The following is a 23,082-nucleotide window of genomic DNA, read 5'->3' as shown; positions in this document are numbered from 1 at the left end:
TTCTCTTTTCTTTTTGAGAAGCCTCGCTAGCGGTTTATCAATTTTTTTTATTTTTTCAAAAAAACCAACACTTAGTTTCATTGATCTGTTCTACTGTATTTGTTTTTGTTTTTTTGGATTCTATATTGTTTATTTCTGCTCTCATCTTTATTATTTCTCTTCTTCTGTATTTGGGGTTTCTTTGTTGTTCTGCTTCTAGTTCCTTTAGATGTGCTATTAGATTTTGTATTTGGGATTTTTCTTGTTTCTTGAGATAGACCTGGATTGCAATGTATTTTCCTCCTAGGACTGTCTTTGCTGCATGCCTTTGGATTGTTGTGTTTAGTTTTCATATATTTTTAAATTTATTCTTTAATTGCCTGGTTGACCCATTTGTTCTTTAGTAGGATGTTCTTTAACCTCCATGCATTAGGAGGTTTTCCAAACTTTTTCCTGTGGTTGGTTTCAAGTTTCATACCATTGTGATTTGAAAGTGTGCATGGTATGATCTCAATTCTTTTATATTTATTGAGGGCTGTTTTGTGACCCAATATGTGATCTGTCTTGGAGAACGTTCCATGTGCACTTGAGAAGAATGCATATTCTGCTGCTTTAGGATGAAAAATTCTAAATATAACTGTCAAGTCCATCTGGTCCAATGTATAATTCAGGGCCATTGTTTCTTTATTAATTTTTCTGTCTACATGATCATCCCATTGTTGTAAGTGGAGTATTAAAGTTCCTTGCAATTACTACATTCTTACCAATAAGATTGCTTATGTTTGTGATTAATTGTTTTATATATTTGGGTGCTATCAAATTTGCTGCATAGACATTTATAATTGTTAGCTCTTCTTGGGGCGCCTGGATGGCTCAGTCGGTTAAGCGTCCAACTTCAGCTCAGGTCACGATCTCCCGGTGCATGAGTTCGAGCCCCGCGTCGGGCTCTGGGCTGATGGCTTAGAGCCTGGAGCCTGCTTCCGATTCTGTGTCTCCCTCTCTCTCTGCCCCTGTTAGCTCTTCTTGATGGATAGAGCCCATAATTATTATATAATGCCCTTCTTCATCTCTTGTTATAGCCTTTAGTTTAAAATCTAGGTTGCCTGATATAAGTATGGCTACTCCAGCTTTCTTCTGACATCCAGTAGCATGATAGATGGTTCTCCATCACCTCACTTTCAATCTGAAGGTGTATTCAGGTCTAAAATGGGTCTCTTGTAGACAGCAAATAGATGGATCTTGCTTTTTTATCCATTCTGATACCCTATGTATGTATGTATGTAATTTTGATTGGAGCATTTAGTCCATTTACATTGTGTTATTATTGAAAGATATAGATTTAGAGTCATTGTGCTATCTTTACGTTTCATGCTGGTAGTGATGTCTCTTGTCCTTTTTGGTCCTTGCAACAGTTCACTCACAGAGTCCCCCTTAGGATTCTTATAGGGCTGGTTTAGTGGTGATGAATTCCTTCAGTTTTTGTTTATTTGGGAAAACCTTTATCTCTCCTTCTATTCTCAATGACAGGCTTGTTAGATAAAGGATTCTTGGCTGCATATATTTCCTATTCAACACATTGAAAATTTCTTGCCACTCCTTTCTGGCCTGCCAGGTTTCAGTAGCTAGGTCTGCTACTACCCTTATGGGTCTACCCTTGTATGTTAGGGCCTGTTTATCCCTATATGCTTTCAGAATTCTCTCTTTATCTTTGTATTTTGCCATTTTCACTATGATATGTCATGCAGAAGATCAATTCGAGTTATGTCTGAAGGGAATTCTCTGTGCCTCCTGGATTTCAATGTTTGTTTCTTTCCCCGGATTGGGGAAGTTCTCGGCTATGATTTTTTCAAGTATACCTTTGGCCCCTTTCTCTCTCTTCTTCTTCTGGAACTCCTTTGATATGGATATTATTCCATTTCATTGAATCACTTAGTTCTCTAATTCTCCCCTCATGATCCAGAATGTTTTTCTCTCTCTTTTTCTCAGCTTCTTCTTTTTCCATAATTTTATCTTCTAACTCACCTATTCTCTCCTCTGCCTCTTCAATCCTCACTGTGACCACCTCTATTGTATTTTGCGCCTCATTTATAGCAGTTTTCAATTCATTATTACTATTTTTTAGTTTCTTGATCTCTGTAGCAATGGATTCTCTGGCTGTTTCCTATGTTTTTTTTCAAGCCCAGCAATTAATCTCATGACTATTATTCTAAATTCTTGTTCAGTTATATTTTTTATATTTGTTTTGATCAATTCTTTAGCTATCATTTCTTCTTAGAATTTCTTTTGAGGAGAATTCTTTGGTTTCATCATTTTGGCTAGTTTTTGTCCTTTATGTGTTTTAAAAGCTTGTTATGTGCCCTGCACCTGTGAGCACTAATATATTAAAGAGGGGTCATACACTGTCCAGGGCCTGGCCCTTTAGGAGATGTTTTTTGAAGAGTGTTACTTGCTCTCTCTTGTTGTGACTTTGGATATTTTATTTCCCTACTCATAGTGATGTTTTGGACCCTCCACCAGGTGTGCTTTGATTTGTTTGTTGAAGTAGCCCTGGAAAGGAAAAACAAACAAACAAACAAGCAAAAAAAAAAAAAAAAAAACCCAACCTGGGGCTCCTGGGTGGCTCAGTTGGTTGAGCGTCCGACTTCAGCTCAGGTCATGATCTCACAGTTTGTGGTTTCGAGCCCCGAGTCAGGCTCTGTGCTGACAGCTCAGAGCCTAGAGCCTGCTTCAGATTCTGTGTCTCTCCCTCTCTCTGGCCCTCCCATGTTCATGCTCTGTGTCTCTCTGTCTCTCAATAATAAATAAATGTTAAAAAAAATTAAAAAACCCCAACCAAACAGAAAACAAAAACATGCAAACACACAAATAAACAAACAAACAAACAAAAACCCCAAAAGACAAAACACCAGCTACAAGTAAACAACAAGATGGAGGCAGTGCTGATGTAAGAGGCCTTATCCCAAACAAACAAGGAAAAGACAGGGGTGGGGAAAAAGAAAGAATAAAAACTGACCAGAGAAACTATATGGCTTAATCTAGAGAGAGAAAGGAAAATAAAGGAGGCAGAGAAAAAGAAAAAGAAAATAAAGTTATCCAGACAGAGAAACTATAGGGCTTAACCCAGAGAGAGAAAGGAAAATTAAGAAGGGGGTGGGGAAAAAGAAAATAAAGTTGTCCAGACAGAGAAACTATGTAGCTTAATCCAGACAGAGAGAACAGAGAATAAAGAAGGAGGTGTGCAACATGTATCAAGAGAATGGATTAAATACGTCTGCTTAAAGAAACCAACAACCAGAGTAACCAGTTTAGAGGGTAGAGAGAAGAAGGAGAAATGGAAGGAAGAACATATCTAAATAACAAGAATTGTCCTAGAATTATTCCAGGCAATGCAGCAGTGCTGGTCTGGAGCAGAGGGCCATCTGGTTCCTCAGCGTCTATCCCGCTCTGGTAAATACGCAGTTACCCAGGGCGGAGGGGCGTGGCTTGATGTGGGCAGGTTCCGCCTCCACAGTTCCACCTCCCAGAGACCCATCCCTGAGGCCCCACCTTAGTGGTGGTGGGGAGAAAAATGGCGACGATCCAGTGTCTCCTCCACAGACCCGGTGTCCCAAACCACTCTGTTTGAGACGTCCTCACTGTGCCTCAGGCACAAATGAGGCAGTTTGTCTCGCTTGCCCACTCCTGTGCATGGCCCTTGGCTGGGATGCAAACTCTGGCTCCACGTGCCCTGGTACTGGGGAAGCACCTCTCGGCACCCCACATGTGGTCCCTGGCTGGCGGAGGCAGGCAGGCTTTGTCCTGTCCCACAGCACTCCAGGGAGGGGATCGCTTTCTCTTACTGCGGATTGTGCCCCTGACCTAGCCACTGAGACGGGGGCTGGCTCCCCTTCTGCCCAGGTGAGTGACAAGGGCAGCCGGCCCCAGTCCGGAGAAATCCCTACAGTTAGAGCTCGGATCTTTCTCCCCGTCTGAGGTTTCTGTCTTGTCCAGATACGGTCCTATGCTTCCCCAGCCACTTTCTCTTCCCTTTGTCTCTCTGCAGAAGAGGATCCCTCCCCTCCATTCATTTTATCTCTGCCAGTTTGCAATCAGGCACCCATGGTCCCTCACGTTGTCCTGGTGGGTCCCTGGAAGCGTGACTGTCTCTTTTCCTCCTGGACTCTTGGGTTTCAAAGTCCTTTGGCTTTGACACTACTTTGTTTGGGAGAAGAGGGAGTTTCGGATACCCCTACATCTCCAGCATGTTGGCTCCTCCTCTCAGCACATGTTCCAGTAACTGAGAGATTGGGTAATTTTATTTAAATTCTATATTAAACACACACACACACACACACACACACACACACACACACACACAAAGCTGCAACCTCCTTAGACATATGTATCCTTCTAAATCACACAAAATTTTCACTTGCTTTTGCTTCCAGAGAAAATACCAAGGAAAAGTGCTTCATTTTCTATAATTAGAGAGCAAGGAGAGATGAGACTAAATAACTAAATCTTGGCCAGACCCCGGAACTTATGATGCTGCAAGCTGACAATATCTTGGGTGAGTGTATCACTCCTGCTGTCTCAATTTGCTTTTCAACTCAGTACTATGGTAGACTGCCTGATACTTAATATTCTGAGCCAGCTTTACAAACTTCCTAAAATGGTAATATGGGGTGGGAAATTCTGTCTTGAACAGCCATCCATAACTATACTAGACATATTGTGGCTGCTGCCCATAATGACTCCTGGGTCGTGCTATTAAAGGCAAGGTATTACTCTGCAAAGTTTATGGTAGTAGTCTTGCTGAAACAAGCAAATACCTTCTATTACATTAATGTTCTATTTAAATAACAAATAGCTGGCCTCTGGCTCCGCTTCACCCTCTTATGTGTGTCTGGGCCTTTGGGCTTGCATGCCGGTCAATATTTTTAGGCTGCTTCAAGCAGCCAGAACACCAGTTAATGCAAGATTACTCTGACAGCCCTTTTTAGATCCTGACACCTGATGCTTTCTCTATGTGCTTTGTAAGAGCAACGTTTATAATTTCTACCTTTAATGCAGTCGTAAAAGTCTGACGGTCTTTTCAGAAGTGAACTATGCTATAAAAAGGGAAAATTGAAGTAAATTAAGTCAGGGAGCTTTCTGAGTCTTCAAGTAAGATGTTGTATACTATCATGACATTTCAACCCACAGCTTGGTGCCATAGCTTATCAACTGAGCTGATGAGCTGTGTCTGCATTAAAGAAAGGGTGTAAGCCAGTCAAATACCTTTGTAAGCAGCTTGCTATGCCACAGTCTATTTTTCCAAGCACCTAATCAAGGGCATTTATTTCTGTGGTTGCAGTAAAAATGGAAATATCAATGGAGAGCAATTATTGATCAGAATTTGTTCAATATTGAGCTGGGAACCTTGCAGAAATCTTAAGCTTCCCCCCATTCACACATTCATAAAAGCTTTATCCTTTAGCAAACTCCTTCATAATTAGAAGCTTTTTTCATTTAGACACCAATAGACACCTTTCTTTATGTGCTTCTAGAAAAAATGGATTAACTTAAGTGGATACATGAAAAAGAGTATAGTGCATAAACTAATTATTATTGTAATTGCTATGCTATAATAGTGATGAGCAATTTTTCCTTTTTCTCTAAATGCCCTTTCTAACTGTATTCACTAGGGGAAATATTTCCATGACCTTGGAGAGAAACTTGCACATTTCTCATGACTTCATCCAACATACTGAGATAAGAAATAGATTTATGACTCCCTAAAGTTGCAAATGCAGCTTTAATTTAGAGATTACATGGTCTGGTCCAAGATATTAATTAAACGTTTCAATTTGCATTCAAAGGGAGGACTCCCCCCTCACCTGCCCATGCCCCTAAAGACTGTAGTAGTCTTCAGGAATGGGAGTGTTAGTTAGCTTTCGCTTCTCTATTCCACTCACCTCTTTTGTCTTTCCCACAACAACAGGAAGCGCTAACAAGAAGAGTTAAGGGCATAAGACAGTATTAAACCACATGATATCTTCATGTGAAATCACATTCATGATAATGAATCCCAAATTTGTGTGACTAGCTTGGATTTCTCCCTTAATCTATAGATTTGTATTTCCATGTAAATATAAATCCCATGCCCATTTGGATTCCTGATACTCATCCTAAATTTAAGAAAGCAAATCTGAACTAAACTCGCCTCACAAAAAAAAAAAAAAAAAAAAAAAAAAAAATCTTCCATTTGCCGTCTACTCCAGTTCAAGAAACCACCCTTCCAGTTGTTAAGGCCAAAATCTGTGGAGTCATTCTTGATTCTTTCTTCTTTACATGCATCTGATTTGTCAGGAAATCTCATTGGTTGCTACCTTCAATGAACATCCTCTCTTCCTGTCACTATTGGAATCCAAGGCATCACCTTCTCTCACCTAGAATATCGCCTCCTATCTCACTTCCTTGCCTCTACCCTTGTTCCTTTATTCTTAATGAGCAGTCAGTGTGACTCCAGTTCAACCCTGAGACAAATCTCTGTTTTATTCACACCAAAAGCCAAAATTATTAAAATGGTTTATAAAGGCCCAACATAATCTGGACCCCATTATCTCTTTGTTTTCATCTATGATTAACTTTCCCCACTAATTTAGCAACAGCCTCCTTCACCTTTTTCTTAATCCTTAACATGCTAGAAAAATTTCCATCTTTTGGGTCTTTGTATTGACTCTTTCCTCTACTTGGAATACTGTGTCTCTTCTTTGCTCATGTCTCTGTGACTTATCTTATTACTTCCTTTACATCTTTGCTCAGATTACTACCTTCTCAATGATGCCTTCACTGTGTACCTCAGCATTCCTAATCCCCATTGCTCTTACTTTTAATTTTATACTTATCATCTCTGTGCGCCCCCCATCCCTCACTAGCACAAAAGTTCTATGATGGCAATTATTTATGGTTGTCTGGCTTACTTTGAATCCATAGCACCTTAAACGGTACTTAACTCTGTCTGGGAACTCCATAAGCATTGATGGATTCAATTAGGCAATGCACTTTCTTAGGTATATTAGAAGTTTCCCATACTAGGACTTTTCTTCAACAGTTCCTTTGGCCTAGGCGGGTGTATCGGTTTTCTGGGTGGGTAGTGTTGGCTCCTTCTCACACTCTTGACAATCCATTGTCCACTCTAGCTTTTTAGTGCTGTGATGCCTCTTTCTTTATGTAGCCCTGTTCATTAGGACCAAGATGACCTCAGTGGTACACATATGATCCATGGAAAACATTCATTTCTTGTCCCAACAAATTGTAGGTGCAGGTAAAACCAACTCTGTCCTGCTAATATAGTCTACTTTATGTTCTCAAATGTGAATCAGACCGTATTAGAGTTCCCAGAAAAACAGAACCAATAGGAAAGTGGCACTAATCTCTGCAATTCCTCCATTAATGGGGTATTGCTTGGGGTTTGCTATTTTTCTAGGTGCAGGCAGTTCTAGAGGCTTTCACTAGGCCTTTCCTACCATAACAGCACGAACTCCACAGATCAAGGAATTAATGTGGGGATTCTGTCAATTGCTATGTCCATTCCAATTATATACTCCAAAACAGGATGGATTTGGTTGGGTTTGGAGGCTGTATTAGAGTTATCCAGAGAAACAGAACCAATAGTATATAAATTATATATCTATACACACACATATATGGCTCAGGTGTTGTGGAGACAGTGATTCCAACACATGACAGGCGAGGCTGGCAGGCTGGAGACTTAGATAGGAGTTGTATTTAAGTCCAAAGGCAGTCTGAGGGCAAACCAGGAAGAGCTGATATTGCAGATAAACTCTGAAGGTAGACTACTGGCAGAATTCCCTCTTGCTCACAAGAGGTCAGCCTTTTGTTCTATTTAGGCCTTTGACTAATTGGATGAAGCCCACCCATACTGTAGGGAATAATTTGCTTTACTCAAAGTCCATGGATTTAGGGGCCTCTGGATGGCTTACAGAGTAAAGTGTCACACTCTTGATTTGGGGTCAGGTCATGATCTCATGGTTCATGACATAGACCCCCACATGTGGCTCCATGCTATCAGCACAGGATTCTCTCTCTCCCTCTCTCTCTGTCCTTCCCCTGCTTGTGTGTGCTCTCTCTCTCTCAAAATAAATAAGTAAACTTAAAAAAAAAAAAAGTCCGTGGATTTTAATGTGACTCTCATCCAAAAACACCCTCACAGAAATATCTAGAATAATGTTTGACTAGCTATCTGGGCACTGTGGCCCAACCAGGCTGTCATATAAAATTAACCATCACAGTGATTTAGCAGACCTCTGTGAAATAAACTTGAGCTAAAACGCCATTGATCACCTGAATTCCATAAGCCCTACTCTGACCAATGGATTACAGAAATATTTGGTGTCTTCTTAAATTAGTGTCAGTTCAGAGCCATGGTCCAGTAATTCCTAAAAATTCTGATTGTTTCCTATCTCCCAATGCACTACACACCTTGCTAAAACACTTTGCTTTTGGGGAAAGCTGGGAGAAAGATTAATAGTCTTCCTTTCACTCAGGGGTTCTGTATCTGTAAACTATTCATATCTGGGAATTGTTCAAATCTATTTCTATGATTCAGGTAAAGTTTTGTTTATTTGACCTTGAACTCTTCCACTTTTAGAGAACAAGTAAGAATTTCATAGACTTTCCACATATTTCACTTCTAGGGATACCATGATCAATTAACCAATGTCATAGTGTCTCTGAGTCAAACTATTCTGATTACTGCTTTGACTCTGCTGTCTATTAAAGTAACAACATCCATCTTGTCTTTTGCAATTAAATACCTCCACTTAGCCTCTGCCATGCTGGGATATAATTATCCTCATTGCATTTAGGTTTCCCAGTTCAAAACACTCATCCTTAACATTCTGGTCCTCTAGAACCACTCTGCATACCAAAATCTGTATTAGTTAAGGTTCTCAAGAGAAACAGAATGAATAGGATATAGACATGGATACAAGTATAGATAAATAGAGAAAGAGAGATTTTAAGGAATTGGCTCACGCAACTGTGGTGCCTAGCAAGTCTGAATTCCATAGGGCAAGCTGGCAAGCTAGAGATTCAGGTAAGAGTTGATGTTCTGGTATTGAGTCTGAAGACTGGTAACTCAGGCAAAATTTCTAGTGTGGAGGCAAAATTCTTTCTTTGGGAAACTTCAGTCTTTGCTCTTAAGGCCTTCAATTGATTAGATAAGACCCACTCATATTATGGAGAGTTATCTGCTTTACTCAAAATCTACTGATTTAAATGTTAGTCAAAGGAAACAAACAAACAAACAAACAAACAACTTTACAGTAAAATCTAGACTGATGTTTGATCAAACAACTTGGCTCCATAGTCTAACCAAGTTAACAAGTAAAATTAACCATCACATAGACCTAATCATATGGGGAAACTGCAAGGAATGTATTTTTGGCTCTCTAAGTGGTACCATGGGAACTCTCTTAAGTAGACTTGAGGCAAAGTAGGTACTATTCTATTCTCTTCCTCATTTGGGGATTTGGGAACTCATAGCATGCAAGAGCCTTTTCAAAAATTTGTCTTCACAAATCCTTTGTTTGGCTTTCTGGCATGGTCTCTTTTAATCAGTTTTATTGAGGCATAACTAACATATTATATAATTCCCCAATTAAGTGTACAACTTAATGAGTTTTGACAGATTTATACAATCATGAAACTACTTACTTCTGTGATCTTGGGTAAGTTGCTTAAATTGCATTTTCTTCTTTTAAAAAAAAAATTTCTCATTTTCAAAGGACAAAATAAAATCTAAATTTCTCATGGAATTTATAGTGGAAATTCAGTAAGATATGGATATAAATCACCTAGTATAAGGCCTGGCATATACTAAGATTTTGATTAATGTTGGTTCCGCATTTGTCCATCTACAGATGACAAGGGCCAGGTTTCTTACATTTTAACATGACTAAGCAACTAATTACTCAGCGACTTCTAGATGCCGAGTAAATGTTCGTAGAGTGAATAAATAAGTCAAGTGCTATACACACACAGAAGAGAAAGCAATTAATTATAAAGTCATTAAGATCATAATATTTCCTCTCCTTCATCTCTATACTTGCCAAACAACTTTCTCAGATTAATTCAGTTCCCAAGAAAACTTGCCTGCTAGAAAAAGAAAATAGTATACTCTTGACTTGAAAATGTTAATCCAAGAGGCAATAATGTTTCTCATTATAAATCAAGAAATTGGCTTTCAAGTTACTAGTCAATCTCTAGTGAGTTTGATTAGCATAAGTTAATTCCCTAGAATCTGATCAACCTTGAATAAATGAATAGGAGAGAACTTTTGACGTGGGGAAGATAAGGATCAGTTCTTAGGCCCATGGAGATTTTGCAAGGAACCATAAAAAATACTAACAACTTCTAATGGGAAATTGGTAAGTCTGAGTTTAGCAGTGTGTGTACAGAGATATCAGGGCTGGGCCTGTCCTTTCCCTTTCCCTTAGTAGTGCTTCTAAATTGCTACTGAATTAAATATAAGCTCTTAACAAAAACATACAAGGCCCCACCACAAGCTGGTTGTTGACTGCATTATCTTCCACTAGGGATCCTTGTGGTCACTTCAGCCGTAACAGACGGATTATTGCTTCTTCTTGTCTCTAGCTTTGCTAGTGCTGACATGCCTTCTTTTCACCTTTACCTAAGCAACTAAATTGTGAAACAATGCTCAAGGCCTGGCTCAAGAACGCTTCCATCCTAGATCCTACCTTGATGAGGCTGGTTGGCTATAATTTGGGTTGGTTTTTGTCTTCACTTTGTTTTCTTTACTCTAATAGGTCTTTGAAACTTTCATCAGAGTATATATGACACTTTGTATTCAGGCAACTTATGAATTCAGGACCCTTTATAGTGCAATGATAGAAGCCCAATTGTGGATTCAGTTGAATAAATGCTTTCTGGTTCGCTGGAAGCCGTTAGTTAATTTTTGGTGTTCTTCAAAAGTTGGTTCTGATGATTTTTGTCAGTTATTTTATTGCTTTTATGAAAGGAAAAATTTTTGGATGTTCTTACTCTGTATTTGCACTGACGTTACCTCAGAGCCATTTTTATTTGTTTTACACATGACATCCCCATATAAATCTCCCTTTTAAAAATGAATCTTGCAAACACACATACACATACACAGTCAAAAACTTGATTCAGTGATTTCTAAGTTCTAAAATTCTGATAACCCTCTTCTCACTAATTTGAAAGTTATCTGTATAGTTACAAATCGTTTAAGTGTTAGAAATGTTAGATTTTTGGCTTTACATTTAATTTTTGCTTGTGTCCCATTTATATCTAAGATCATAAGTACTTCATTAGGCTTTTTAAAAAGTGAATATTAAAATTAGTTTGCATGGGCCGAAGTCATGAGGTGCTCTGTACTATGGGAGTGAGCTAAGTTAATTAAAATCTGAAAGACAGAGGCTGTGGCGAGTTGGGATGTAATAGAAATACATAAAAGGGCAAAAAATGTATTACCTTAAGAGAAATTGCCTTACATGGAGAAAAAAGTTTAAAAATACGTGTTCAATATTTCCCAGGAAAGGAAGATGCTGGATCAGGAGGATCCAAGCTAGTGTATATCTGCTTAACTATTCTCAGTTACAGATAAGTTTGATACAATGTATTTGCTGAGGTCTCAGTTGCCTCCTAAAACCAATATGTTCCTGTCCTTTGGATTTTGTGCTTATCAAGACATGGTTTGATTAATCATTTGGCCTGCTTAACACCAATATGCTGGTAGGACACGAGGTTAGGTATGGAGTGAGGGGAGGATGGGACCCTGGGATGGAATACAAACACTATGCTTATCTATTATTAGGCAACACAACAGCATTTTGGTTGCTAGAATGGTTTTGTGTGACTAACTTGGTGCTCAATTACCACTGAAAACTGGATCACCTTAGGATAAATAAGAAAATATGCAGCTTTTGGAATTTTAAGATGGAAATCCATACACCAAAAATGTGGTGCTCCAAACAATACTGTCCCTCAGAGGCCTTGCTGGTAGCCAGTTGATAATCCTGGATCATATTCCCATATCCATTCCTAACACTGAAATCATTTCTATTGAACAAAAACAAGAACAAACCAACTCACCAACAAAAACTCATCAACTGAGTTTAATTTTGTGATGCTCTAGTTTCAACTGGCTAAGTACTTAGGAAAAATCATTCAGATCCTTCCTTCCTTCCTTCCTTCCTTCCTTCCTTCCTTCCTTCCTTCCTTCCTTCCTTCCTGTATTTATTGAATGTCTACAGTGCCAGACACTGGTCTAGGTGTTTAATAAACAAGGCAGGTATGTTCTTTACTCATGGAATTTGTATTCTAGTAAAAGTAGAGGTAAAAGAAACAAGAAACAGAATTTCAGAAAAGGCTATAATGAAAACAAAGCAGGATAGCATAATACAATTTAACTAGATATGGGAAAAACCTACTTTGTGTAGATAAGAGAAAGTCTCTCAAAGATAGTGATATTTTACTAAGACTTTAATGAGGAGGAATGAGCCATGAAAATATGTGGGTGAGAGTATTCCAGAGAGGAAACAGCTTGTGAAAATGCCCTGAGGTGAAAACAAGCTTGACATTAAGGATTTTAAACCTACACAGATTTAAAACTCTATGGAATGAAATTCAAACTAACAGTATTTTGAAAATCCTAATTATGTATTTGGACTTGAGGTTAATTCAATCAGATATGGAGTACTAAACAGTCAATCATTTTGGTGGGGGAGGTATGCAATGAGATTCATCTTGTTTACTTGCAAGCTTTAGTGTAGATCGAAATGTGATTTAGGAGATTTCTTTCTGTGTGGTAATAAATGTGTTATCTTTGGTTTATGCTGGTATTGATAAAATAATCAGATATTATATGTCAATTTGTATTAGCTTAGTTGCAAATTAGCAAGCTAAACTCAAGGTTGGGCTGAAGTGGGCAATTTATTGACTCAAAGAATAAAAAAAAATTGGTTCAACACAAAGCTGGAGAAGGAATAACGCTGAGTCTCAGTGATGTTTAAGATTTTCTCTCCTCTTTTCTACCTGCAACTGGGTTTACTCCATTTTCTTCTACTATAGAGAGATTTTTACTGAATGACCAGCAGTTTCTGAGTTTCATACTTTTAAGCTTCTGCCACCAATAGCTACCACCATCTCTGAACACCAAACATCCCAGGCAAGGCCTTGGATTAGCTCAGCACATGTCTCACTACCTCCCCTGCAACAAGAAGGTGAAGCAGAGGTCCAGCTGTGCAGAAGCATGGTAGTTTTGCTGCTACAGTTCAAAGAACAAGGGTTTGCTTTTCCTTTAAATGGATAGAGAGTGGATGAGTTGGAAGCTGCTATGTAAATAAGACACTTGATATTCTATCCACCACCAATATCTATGTGAAAGCCTACATAAAGCACTAAATGAACTTCCAGTGTGGCCCTGTTTCTGTCCACAGTGACAGTAATAACAACAACCAAAACAAATACAACAAAAAGGATCAGTAAGCTCTTCTCATTGTTTAAAAACAAAGTGAACATGGGCAAAGGGAAAAAAATCTCAACATCCTAAAACTACCCAAATTGGATTTTTTTTTTTTTTTTTGGAGAGAGAGTGCACGCATGTGTGTATGAGCAGTAAAGGGAGGGAGGGAGAGAGAATCTTAATCAGGCTCCATGCACAGTGTGGAGCCAAACACAGGGCTCAGTCTCAGGAACCCAACATCACGACCTGACCCAAAATCAAGAGTGAACACTCAACAACTGAGCCACGTAGGCATCCCCAAATTGAATTTTTAAGACTGAGAGCAATTGTTCCAGATTTGAACAATAATAGGATCAGGGAACTCTGTCTACATATGAATGGAGGCATGGCTGTTTTGAATGTCTAAATAAATTATTGTGCCAGAATAATCACAAAAAATATTCCGATTTCCTGTGAAAGAGAGAACTAGTTTTATTTGTTCAAAATATTTAGAACCTATACCTCTGATTATTATAGGCTAAAATGTGTGCTTGTGTTTCTCTTTCAAATTTAAATTGTGTGGATAATTCCATCAAATCTATGCCTTACACTGCCAGTGATAATTAATATTATGTGTCATCTTGACTGGGCTAAAAGATGCCCAGATGGCTGGCAAAGCATTATTTCTGTGTGGGTCTGTGAGGGTGTTTCCAGAAGAAATTAGCATTTGAATTGGTAGACTGAGTAAAGAAGATCATCCTCATCAATGTGGGTGGGCATCATCCAATTCACTGAGGGGCCTGACCAGAACAAAAAGCCAAGGAAGGAAGGAAGGGAGAATTTGCCCTTTATGCTGAGACATCCATCTTTTCCTGTCCTCAGACTTCTGTGGTCCTGGGTCTGAGGCCATTCAGACTCAGTGCTGAATTACACCATTTGCTTTCCTGCCTTTCTCACGTGCAGATTGCAGATTATGGGACTTTTTGGCCTCTTTAATTGCATAAGCCGATTCCTAAAAGAAATCTCCTTTTGCATATATTTATATATCCTATTGGTTCTATTTTTCTGGAGAGTCCTAATACACTGCTTTACAGTAAAGTTAAGAGTTAGTTATTATGTAGTTGATTTGAGCATTGTAGATAAATACGATAATTCAGTTCCCAGAATGGAATTCTTCTATTTGCCAATCTATGCTGACTGCACCTGCAGGCTAACCACCAGTTCTGCTCTTCATGTGTGCAGTGTGCTTTTATTTAAAATGTTTGCTCTGTGTCTACGCACTCAGTGTAACTTCAATCCCACAGTGGAGGTGATGACATTCATTGTAACCCCCACCTTCAAACCTCAAAATATATTTTACTGATTATCAAAACATCTAATGATGTTTACTGCCATTAGGATAATGTGGCATTTTAGGAATTTGTCATTTATTTCTTTAATCTGTTAAGCTTTTTCAGATTAAAATGAAGAGGCAGCAATGAACAATAGGAAAATTATGCAACACACAATTTCGCACTAAGTAATAATCACACACCAATTACCTTAAGGGAGCAATCTCATTCTCTTTCTGCCTGCTCTTAGCTCCTCTAATTATGTCATTTTGGAAGCAGATAAACTTTATGAAGATTTAAGGTGCTTCAAAGTACCATCCTCTTTATTCATTTGTTCCTATTGAGCTCCACTAATAGAGCCTACAACATTGGGACAACAAATAGATAATGTTTATTCTATAGCAAATTTAAACCAAAAACGTGCTTCTCTGAGATTACCTATTTCAGTAAGCTGTGGGTTGGTCTGAGCATATTTCAATAGACCCTTTAAAAGGTATCTCTTGGTACAATCATTTCTTTCAGTACTGATCATGAGCCTTCTACACTAGGTTTTCTTGCATGATAATTGAGATGTGTCTAATCTAGACTGTTCTGTCCACCATAACCCAGACTCTTTTCAAGGAAGATGATCCTTCAGAACTGTCTAAGGTGCGTTGTGTGGGTTTAAAATAATTTCTAAACTCTGAAACATCTTGCAAATGAAGGGTTTGTTGTAGCTCCTCTGCCCCAAAGTTAAGATATAGAGTAGATTAAAGACACTGGTGCTTGCTTGAGGCTTGTTGTGAACTGAGTTAAGTCAGTAAGGCAGTCTGCCCCCTACGCCCCTAAGGTTACAGGCAGTAGGTATTTGATACAGTTTCATGTTCATGACCTCATTGTTAGGGGATGTTACAAGAATGTAAGCCTCTTGCCAAATTCACTGCTGAGCAGACACAAAAACTATCATTCTTGTAGTGTGACACTGTATGACCTCGGGCACTCTACTATGCTTGAATGGTTCTTTCTGAAATGGACTCTGAGTCAGCAACTTTCTAACTGGCTAAGGTGTGAGGAGTATTCATTACACCTGGGAGACCCAGGTCCCAAACAAGTTCTACACCAAAAGTGATGCTTTGAAGGCATTAAGCAGTTGCGCTTGGTGGATTTTTATATAGGGTTCATGAAAAGGAATTGGAGTTTGTAAAATATTTCTAGTCAACAAGAGGTTTGAATGCCACTTATTCTTACCAGTGGGGGGAAATTAACATTCCTTTTGTAAATTAATACCTTATTGTTAGAATATATTTAGAACAAATATTTGAAATGCTGGCATAGTCACTCTGGAATGTGAATTTTTGATTGCAGTACCTCCAGTACTAACTAGCTGTCCCTAGGGTGTAAATTAAAGTTAATTCACACACATAAACATGCACAGTGCACATACGCATAAACACATATCCACACAATATACTATTATTTATATGGAAGTATCTTAAAGTCACTTGTCTCACAGAAATTACAGCAAGGCAGTGAAACCATATTTCAGAACCTCCATAATCTAGAATTCTCTATAGTTACTGCTTTCTCTATCCCAATAAAACCAAATGTTGCCTCCTCTGTCTGTATCCATAACCCAGTGTACTCCGATAAACTGGGTTTCTGAATGAATTCTACTTGCAGTCCGTCTTCACTGACATTAAAAGCAATTGTTTGGTCACAAATCAACTTCAGTTGAAAGAAAACTATGTGCCAGGAGTTCCTGTGATCCATACTTAATTTCTTCTTCTACTGTCTTTTAATTCTTCCTCCCCAGTAAAAGAATCAGAAGAGAATTACCATCTGACTACGCAGTATCACAAACAAAAAGATACCAAATTTGGCTCTTGCCCCTCTCCTATCTTTTCCTTCAATTTTATCAAGGTATCAAATTATGCAGCAGTCTGGGTTTATACTGAACCCCGAATTCAGAAACGTGTGGCACCATAGTCACATCTCTACTGAGAAACTTACAGATATAAAAATGAGCATGCTGCTAGGTATTTTCACCAGCTAGACCCCCCCTGACCCCACCTTTACAGCCCACCTGCTTGCTCACTCACCGTTGCCTTACATTTTTCCTTAAACTCTGCTTTCCAGCTTCTCTCTTAACTCAGGCAGATGAAACCTGGAACCACCCTTCAGCTGATAGCAACAGCTGACAAGACCTCCTGCCAGCCCAGACCACCCAGACATTTTGAGTTAAACACCTGACTGGTGCCTGTGTATATGGACCTTGGAGTAATCTGTGCAATGACAGGCAGTTACCTTTTCCTCATCAGAATACTAAAATCTCTGCCCAGGGAGGACCCTCAGCCTCATTTACATAACCTACAATGTATGTATAGGCTTGTTTCCTTAGGGATCATGCACGACCTTGTGCCTGCCTCTACTGTGCTGTCAAGACACAAGGCTCCCCTATCTAAATATTAATCCTAAGTCTAACAAAAGGTACCATTCACCTTCTCTTGGGGAGTCACAGCTTTAAAAGCCATTCCTCATGATCTCCTTATTTATTGTAAATAGTTTGCTTTGTGTGACACCTCATCTGGTGTCCATTCTGTGACTCACCAAGAAGGGAACTCTTGTTGGTTTCGTTACAGTATGAACACTAAATTTCCTTAGTGTAGCGTGTCTTTTATTATACTGGCTCCCTAAAAATGAGATTCCAGAAAACTCTTTTTACTTGGTAATTCTGAGAATGAATTTTTGAAATAGTTTAATGAAGAATGCCCCATGGAAACATCAGGTGGCACATGTCACAGTGCCCTGCCTTTATAGTTCGTAGGAATGTCTCTTGCCAGATCTTTGAGGTCTCTGAGGACAGGAACTGGGTCTTGCTCATTTTTATATATATTGCTGAATATTTCATAGGTACTCAAAAATGTGCATTGAATAAAAGAGTAAATGAATGAATAAATGAACCAATGAAAGAAATAGATGAGAGTAGCTTATAGAAATGAAAGACAAGTAGAATGGTAAAAAACCCAAATAAAATTATTTAAATCTTTGATTACTAGGGGATAGATTAAATCTTTTTCTTTTTTCTTCCTGGAAATAGCAAGGAGTAAATTCTTACTCCTTGCTTTAAATGCCTCTGTCCTTCAAGGTCAGTAAAATCAAACAATTTAGTCTTGTGAAGATGGCTTAAAGTGACTTGGGTTAAAAGTGAAGATTTATTATGTTACTTTTTGTTATTTTAAGTAAGCAGGTGTAATGAGCAGTGACTTGAGGGAAACGAGAGAGTAAGGAGTGAGGATATCTGGGCGAATACTGTCCCAAGCAGACACATTGCAGGGGCACAGACCCTGAAGTCTGCTAAGGAAGCAGTGACTGGGGCCCAGCGAGTTGGGAGGAGAGGGGAGAGGCTCTCAGAGATCAGACTGAATAAAGACTTGGAATTTTACTCCGAATGATGTAGGAAGACTTTAAGGAGCTGGAGTAGAGGAATGTAATAATTGAGTGACATTTTCAAAGAATCATTCTGGTTACTGTGATATCAGGGTAGAGACACAAGAATGGAAATCAGAAACCTGGAGGAAATGGAAACAGATGGAAAAGATCATCTCAGAAAATGATAAACACAGGCAACAATGGTGATGTGATAGAGGCTGGGGATGGAGGGGCTATTTTTCACTTCAGATAACATCATAGGGTCAGTCTTTCATAGAAAGTAACTTAGTTTAGCTTAGACCTGAAGATGAGAGAAGCCAGCTATATGAATAAGTAGGGACTGGGGATTCTTGGCCGAAGAATAGCAAGGGGGTGCATTGCTCACTCTTGATCACACAGACAGCACTGCAAGAATTTTTCAGCTAACTCTAAGCCATCAAGCCACAATTTTAACCTTAAATGTGGCTCAAATTGGAAGGTGTGAGGTATAGCTGAAGTGTACAGGCTTCAGAACCAAGCTACTTTTACATTATTTCACAGTTTTCCCCTTATCAGTTTTTCTGACCTGATCAGTCACTAAACCCCTCTGAGCTTCTCTTTCCTGGCTTAAAAATGGGAATGATAAAACCAACTAGACAGGGGCGTCTAGGTGGCTCAGTTGGTTGAGTGTCGACTCTTGATTTCAGCTCAGGCCATAATCCCAGGGTCATGGGATTGAGCCCTGCACCGGGCTCCATGCTGTGCATGGATCCTGCTTAAGATTCTTTCTCCTTCTGCTCCTCTCCCACCCCATCTTGCACTCTTTCTCTAAAAATAAAATAAAATAAAATAAAATAAAATAAAATAAAATAAAATAGAATAAATCTATCAGTGCTCTTATGAGGATTAAACACATAAAGCACATAAAGCAGCTAGAATGTCTCCTGATATATGTTTTGTGTTCTTCTTAAAATGAAGAAAAGGGCAATGTGTCATCATACCTGGATAGAACAAAGATGGCTTTTCTTTGTAGTAGACATTGCTAACCTGGAGCTTAGGGAGGTGCTTTCCTCTGCTTCTCGGTGTTGGCTTCACATACAGATGGGTTCTGCCCACACTCTGTTGGTGGATGTGGGTGGGTTTAGAGTTGACAGTCATACAGTAGGAATGCTGCGTGGGCCACCTTTGGCCTAACCTTCCTTCTGGTTAACAGTTCACCTTTATGCTATGCCGGCCTAGAGTAGAAGATTCTTTGGTAAATTGAACAGGAAACATCCCCAGGCATAAGTCCAAGAGACCACAGGAGTGTGGAGACCACAGCTGATGCTCACTTAGGTGCTATCTGCAACAAAACATTTTTTTTTAAACACAAAACCTTAAGCTTACTGATCCATAATTTTAAATGTAAATATTAAATAAATGATGGAAAAGTTTTTGTTGGTTACGTTACTCTGAGAAAGTATTTTTAACATTTCAGTAGTGAGTATGAATCTCTGCCTGCATGCAGACTTTAGCACTTCAGAAACGTAACCTTTGTTTTTCTATAACTCAATAGAATTCTGTTTCAAGACCTCATTCCCCTGATGACAGGAACTAAAATCTCAATCAATTCAAGGTCCTGCCCCTTTCCACCAGGATAGTGGCTAAATTCTGTAGCTCATGTTGCAGGGCACAGCGATGTCTGGTTTCTGACTGTCATCTGTCCATGCAGACATTTTCTGTGATATCAGTTATCAGGTCTGGTTCTGGGTCATCAGTCCTGCAGATTTCTACTGTGCTCTCCTTTGCTCTAGGTCTGGCTCTCTCTGCTGCCTCAGAGCCCCTCCTGGCACATGAAAACCCATTGACTGCTCTCCCTGCCTACTCTAAAGCTTGGAAGCTGGGGGAAGGGGTGGGGCAAGGTGTTGTCAGGCATGTACTTTAGTGTTTGTACTTTAGTGTTCCTGGGGCCCCCTTTCTCAGGAATTTCGTCCACTTCTCAGTTCTCTCCAATCCCCTCTGATTTTCTTCTATCTAGACTTTTATATCTCAAAAGCTACAAACCGTACTAGGCATTTTTCTGGGTTATCTCATCTGTGTTATCATAAAGACAAGATGTCCACTTGCTTTAATTAGGAGAAGGGTTTGGATAATGAGAAATACCTTGGAAAAACTATTGATTAATATTTAAAAATATTACTCTGCTTCATTTCTATAGCACAATAATCTTGGCATGACCACTGCTTATGTGGAACAAATGCAATTAATGAAATAACCTTTTATTAACTTTAATCAAAGCTGGTCATACATGTAGAGAAAGGAGGATAGTCACTCCATAAACAGTAAGAAGGTCAATGTTCATTGTTGTGTCTCTAGTATGACTCCTGACTTTGCTTCCTCAATGTTCTTCTAAAGACAATGGAACTTTGTTTAGTGACTCAGATTACCATGGTTTAAAGGTGGCCTCCATCTCATATTCTTAGATGGTTCTGTCTAAATCATGTCCTCTAGTATCAAAAGCAAACTGGTTTAGATTTATTTTACACTAGTAAAACATGGTCCTAGAGATTATGATCATGAAAGACTCCAATATATGCTATATTAATTCTCTTTTAGCCAAAGCCAGTGATATAAACTCCTGAAACTAAAAGAAGAATATAATGGCTTAAATATTTGGAAGGAGTTTGATTCTGTTTATCAAAATTCACTGACACAGAAGACATTGTTGGAGCTTTCTTTGTTCTTGGGTCTGTCTCTTTCATCTTCATCTTTCAGCTCTTCTTCCTTCAGCATGTAGTTATAATTCTCAGACTTTCTGTGGTAGGTGAGATGACCAACCTTATGTGCTTATAGATTATTATTTAAGAAAAAAAAAGACTCTTTTTTTTTATTGTTACTCTCCAAACATCAGTTATCTAGAAGGCTTATATTTTCTTGGGTTATGTGTCCATTCGTAACTCAATCACTGGAACCAAAGTGATAGAGTTCTCTGATTGGTTGGTTTTTATGTATTTAAAAAAATTTTTTTAAATGCTTATTTATTTTTGAGAGAGAGAGAGAGCATGAACAGGAGACAAGCAGAGAGAGAGGGAGACACAGAATCTGAAGCAGGCTCCAGGCTCTGAGCTATCAGCAAAGAGCCTGACATGGGTCTCCAACTTACAGACTGGACCGTGAGTTCATGACCTGAGCCGAAGTCAGATGCTTAACTGACTGAGCCACCCAGGGGCCTCTGATTGGTTGATCTTAATCACTTACTCACAACTATAATTGACAGCTCCGCTAGGTCTACATGGAATGTGGAAACATTAATTTCTGATAGAAAAAGCAGTTTTCTTTTGCCAGAAGAATAAAGAAAGACTACAGTAACAAAACAGGTGTCTCTACAAATGGGAGGAGGGAGGGAGACTGAAGCTTTCTTTCCGTGTTTCTTTACAAATCTGGTTTTGTTTTGTTTTGTTTTTAATTTTTTTTAACGTTTATTTATTTTTGAGACAGAGAGAGACAGAGCATGAATGGGGGAGGGGCAGAGAGAGAGGGAGACACAGAATTGGAAGCAGGCTCCAGGCTCTGAGCCATCAGCCCAGAGCCCGACGCAGAGCTCGAACTCACCGACCATGAGATCGTGACCCTAGCTGAAGTCGGACGCTTAACCGACTGAGCCACCTAGGCGCCCCATGGTTTTGAAGTTTTGTCCACATTTATGATGTTCCATGAACTATGATGGGAAACCCCTAATACTCAAGGCATCCCGTAAGAAACAGCAATGGCTATTTCCATATCTTTTAATTAGTTTTTCACCTTGTTTTTAAAAATACTCTGAATTTTGTCATTAATGCATATTTTGTTATTTTTCTTCCTCTATATCCTGCTCCATCCTATATCATTAAATACAGAGGGGCTTTTTAAGTTTGCACAGTTGGTAGAGCAGGTGATTTAGTAAGCCTGATAAGATGGTGACAAATACCCGTTTGGGTGGCATTTGATCCATTGTGTTTTTAAAAATTATTTCCTAGTTTCTTTGGAGGTTACCTCATTCTAGGTGGAAAAAAAAAAGAATCCCAAGAGCTGAACTACAGGATCCTTCATCATATATCATACTCGTATCTCAGAATCTAATTCCTCTTCCTCACTTTGTTTCTTTGGCATGACACATGCTCCTGCCAAAGTCAGAATTATCAGTGATATGGAGAATGAGACTAAATCAGATTTACTGTAGCTTCTGGATAAAGCACCTCCATATCAGGCGGCAAATGTCAATATCATTGACCTCAAGGGAGATATGTGGTTTTTGCACATTGTAGCTTTGGGCTTGTCAGCCAGCAGCGAAGCATCAAAACACCTGCAGAGAGGGGTATTCTCATGATCAGAATGTAAAGTGCCATCACTGATCCAGACTCAGGAAGGGCTGTAACAATCCTGAGATTGTGCAGAGAAAACTGAACATGGGGTCAAGTATCTGAAATTCTAGCCCCGGATCTTCCTCTGCATTTGTAAGGGTTCATGCGTAACCACTGGACCGCTTTCTGCATTACTTTCATCTTTGTTTGCTGTAAATTTGATGGCAACCAATGACATCTGGACTAGACATTTCTGTTCTTTTATTTATGGCTGTAAGTCTTCCATCAATAATATTGTGCTGGTTAATTTTATCTATAACTTGATTGGGCTAAGGGATGCCCCCAGTTAGCTGTAAAACATTAGTTCTGAGAGTGTTTGTGGAAAAGATTAGCATTTGAATCAGTAGACAGAGTAAAGATTGTCCTCACTGATGCAGATGGGTATCATCATATCCACTGAGGATGTAGAGGAAGAGTAAATTCTTTCTGTCTTCTCGAGTTGAGACATCTTCTCCTGCCCTCCGACATTGGTGCTCCTGGTTCCTAGCCTTTGAACTCAGACTGGGACTCCCACCGTCCATCCCCTGATTCT

This window comes from Felis catus, chromosome D1 (genome assembly GCF_018350175.1).
Source record: "Felis catus isolate Fca126 chromosome D1, F.catus_Fca126_mat1.0, whole genome shotgun sequence".
NCBI lineage: Eukaryota > Metazoa > Chordata > Mammalia > Carnivora > Felidae > Felis > Felis catus.
This window is presented reverse-complemented; position numbering follows the sequence as displayed.